This window comes from Poecilia latipinna, unplaced genomic scaffold (assembly GCF_001443285.1).
Source record: "Poecilia latipinna isolate Pla-1442-1.1 unplaced genomic scaffold, P_latipinna-1.0 Scaffold6496, whole genome shotgun sequence".
Taxonomy (NCBI): Eukaryota; Metazoa; Chordata; class Actinopteri; order Cyprinodontiformes; family Poeciliidae; genus Poecilia; species Poecilia latipinna.
This window is the reverse complement of record NW_015119112.1, coordinates 1-3,280: the sequence shown is the minus strand read 5'-3', so window position 1 is coordinate 3,280 and position 3,280 is coordinate 1. Positions and strand designations below refer to the sequence as shown.

At 33.8% G+C, this 3,280-nt stretch overlaps 3 long non-coding RNA genes across 3 annotated transcripts; all 3 read left to right on the top strand.

Moving 5' to 3' along the window:
* Window positions 1-266: 266 nt before the first annotated feature.
* Window positions 267-1,092, top strand: LOC106943964 (uncharacterized). Its single transcript, XR_001424060.1, has 2 exons — window positions 267-413; window positions 479-1,092. It is a non-coding gene; the product is annotated as an uncharacterized LOC106943964 (long non-coding RNA).
* Window positions 1,093-1,587: 495 nt separating this feature from the next.
* Window positions 1,588-2,224, top strand: LOC106943966 (uncharacterized). The gene is made up of 3 exons (XR_001424062.1): window positions 1,588-1,675; window positions 1,949-2,061; window positions 2,207-2,224. It is a non-coding gene; the product is annotated as an uncharacterized LOC106943966 (long non-coding RNA).
* On the top strand, window positions 2,218-3,249 carry LOC106943965 (uncharacterized). The gene is made up of 5 exons (XR_001424061.1): window positions 2,218-2,239; window positions 2,364-2,402; window positions 2,615-2,639; window positions 2,734-2,820; window positions 3,156-3,249. It is a non-coding gene; the product is annotated as an uncharacterized LOC106943965 (long non-coding RNA).
* The last annotated feature ends 31 nt before the right edge of the window (window positions 3,250-3,280 follow it).

Sequence of the window (3,280 nt, the reverse complement as noted above, 5' to 3'; positions counted from 1 at the left end):
TTTTTGTTTTTATCTTTTATTGATTTATTTATTTATTTATTTATTTTTAGACCAGATAATTTAAATTTGTGTCCATCTTTCTGTGGTATGTTCGTGCGGATTCACCTTTAAGGTGAGTGGTGGGCGGCACCAACGTACCCTTTAAAGCCAGGTGTGTGGGGTGCGCACTCACATACAATTGTTTTGAGCTGTGGAGATGGCGTTGTGAGCTTGTATGATCCTGTCTTTCCTCAAGCATCAAGTAAAGGTCTTCAGGTTAGTTTTGTGATTTTCCTTCTGTTGGATTTTAGATTAGTTTGTGGTGATTGTGCTTCCTTTGGGTTCAGGATTGAGGTTGTGCTGGTGCTCCCGTTTTGCTCTCTGGGAGTGCGTGTGATCAGGCACGCGTCGTGGGCGTGGAGCTCTTAACCGAGGTAGGTGGGTTCATTGTCAGCTTGTTGAGCTCGGTGCCATAGTTCACCTTAAATTTTATTTTTAGATCCTGAGGTGTTCGGGACTTGGCGGTGGACTGTTGTGTGGTTTTCCCCCTCCCTCCTCCTGCCGCTTACTGGTGCGCGCACCTGGCCTAATTGTCCGTGGCGCAAGGGGAGCACGGCCACGCCAACGCCGTTGTTTTGTCTTTACTTTTGCTTCATGCCTTTTCAGCTGGGTGTCATTTACCCAATTGATTTATTCTTTATTTTGGCCAGGGTTCAACCGTTTATGGTGAGTCCCCCTATTTTTCAGTACGTTTATTTACAATTTGTATTTTTTTCTTTTCTTTGTTTGCATGTAGGTTTAATTTGTCAATTGCTTGCATGATTTGGTTTATTTAGTTTGTTCAGTGCTTTGCTCGTCTTGCTTTTCGTTTATTTGCTTTGCATGTTTTCTTTGGTTGGGTTGCAGTGTTTTTTTTTTTTTTTTTTTTTTTTTTTGTTTTCTGCATGGTTCTTTTTGTTAATTGGGTTTGAAAATAACTTGCCGCTGAAGAGCTGATGTGCAGTATGTATTTTGTGAAGTTTGTAAACTGTCTTTAACATATATATTCTATTGTTGTAGGCCTATTTTAAACTTTTGGAAAAAAATAAATTAAATTCTTTTTTTAAAACATTATGATCCACCTCTCTTTGTTGTCCCGACCTGGTGTGGCCTTTATGTAGATATTAGAAGTTGAATAGTCCTGGGGCCAAGATCTCAGGTGGTAATACTTTAAAATGTAATGATAGACACTGCAATTGCCACATTTCATACAGTTTTAATATCTGCTAGAATATTTCTGAACCAATTAATTGGCTAAACTCAGTTTGTTTTACAGTGTGGACGCCTCTAGCTGTTTTCCATTGCTGCTCCTCTTTTTGTCAACCAAACCACACCTTCCTGTTTCTCATTTCCTTGCTGTTCACCATTTTGAATGTCAAACTTTGAAGAATCAACTTGACTTTTGTGAAACGGCTTTGAGACAATTTTTCTCTTCTTCATCTGAAGCCTGAAGCCATAATTTCATTCATTCTAGGCGAGTTTCTTTTTAATCAAATTTAAAAAATTAAATGCCTATGTGAAACAATACATGCATACATAAAATATATCATTATGATTTTATGATTTATCTTCCAGTCTCTGTTCTTGGTCATGGATGACTTTGTTCGTGACACACTAGCCAAGGCTGGTCTGAGTGACTTGATTAAAGTATTTAAAGGTAACGAATTACACTGTTACTTTTGTCATCATAGGATAATGTTACAAGAAAGTTAAAAAGACATGGATTCACAAATGCCTGTTAAATATATTACAATAATAATGTTTTGGACTCAAAGATAAATGTGACCATGGATATGGCATTTAAGTGCTTGTAGTAAAAAGTCACTTTATTCTGCTTTTTAAGGACACATAGCGTCTCCCGGAGGACAAAGGGACAAACTGTTCAAATATTGGCATGACTGATTTCTAATGAGATGTTCTTTGATTACAGATGAAGGGATTGATACAGAAACTTTTTATATGCTTCAGGATGCAGACATCGAAAAGTTGATTCCAAAAATGGGATCAAGGTTAAAATTCAAAAAGTTAATCAGACGGTTAAAGGTATGTCCTGTGCTTTTAAAAAAAAAACTTTCACTAGTGTGGATATATGCTTTTACATATTATTATTATTATTATTATTATTATTATTGATAAAATATCCCATTGATAATAAAGACTGAACAGATTTGGAAAAATGTTTTACTAGGCAGAACAAACCCCAAATCATTTTCCAACACATGTAACTTAAACATATTCTTATTTTAGTTTAAAGTGAAGTATTTTATCCTAACATCTGTGATATGGCTACTTAGCTTTAGTGTTCAATTAAAAAAAGCTTTTTACTATGGTTATTTTATTTGCAGGGTCACCAGAAAGGTGAAGAAGAAACTGGTATGACTGAGGTATATATTTGTGTGTGTATTATAAGATCATAAATGTGTATTGTGATTTTGTTGAAGAGTATAGCTTTGTTTGTCTATTTGGAAAATGTATAATCAGTACAATCAGTTTAATGAAAATGCCACAGCAACAAAATAAACATTTTGAACTTTTAAGTTATTTTATAATGGAAAAGCATTTTTAAGTTTAGTCAAACTTTTCTGTTCATCTTCAGGTTTTACCTTCTACAAGTGGCACAGGTGAGAAATACAAGATCTTAGTCAAAATCTTTTCATGTACATTGACATAAAACGGCTAATAATAAATCAATACGAGTAACTTTTTGTTTTTTAGAACAAGGAAAACGAAAATCTGGCCAACAGTTGGGCAACAAAGGACAACCATCAGCAAAAAGGAAGTGTGAGACAAATTCGTCAACAGGTATTTGTTTTTATACACATTGTACCAACATAAAAATAATAATATTGGTATAGTTAAATTATAGCTCAACTTTTCATGTCTTTTTATTGTGGGTTATCAATGATTCTATTGCATCAGTTTTTTCATATTCCTAAAGTTTGTTCCAGATTTATGGTGCATAGAAGCTGAATGCTGTTTCTAATTGAAAAAATTAACATTTTAACAGTGAATATTTGTATACTAAATATTTTTCATTTTGTTTCATACATAACAGCACATATGTCACAATGAGTCTGTAGATTAAGAAATTCTAAAAAATGCAATTTTTTATATTGTACTTATATTTTTATTTATAGAAAGAGAAGCAAAGATATTAAGTGAAGTGAGAAACATTATGGGGGACATCTCTGCCAAGTTACAAGATGACAGTGATCTCAATAAGTTCTTGAAGTAAGTAGATTTTAAGATGGAAATAAACTAA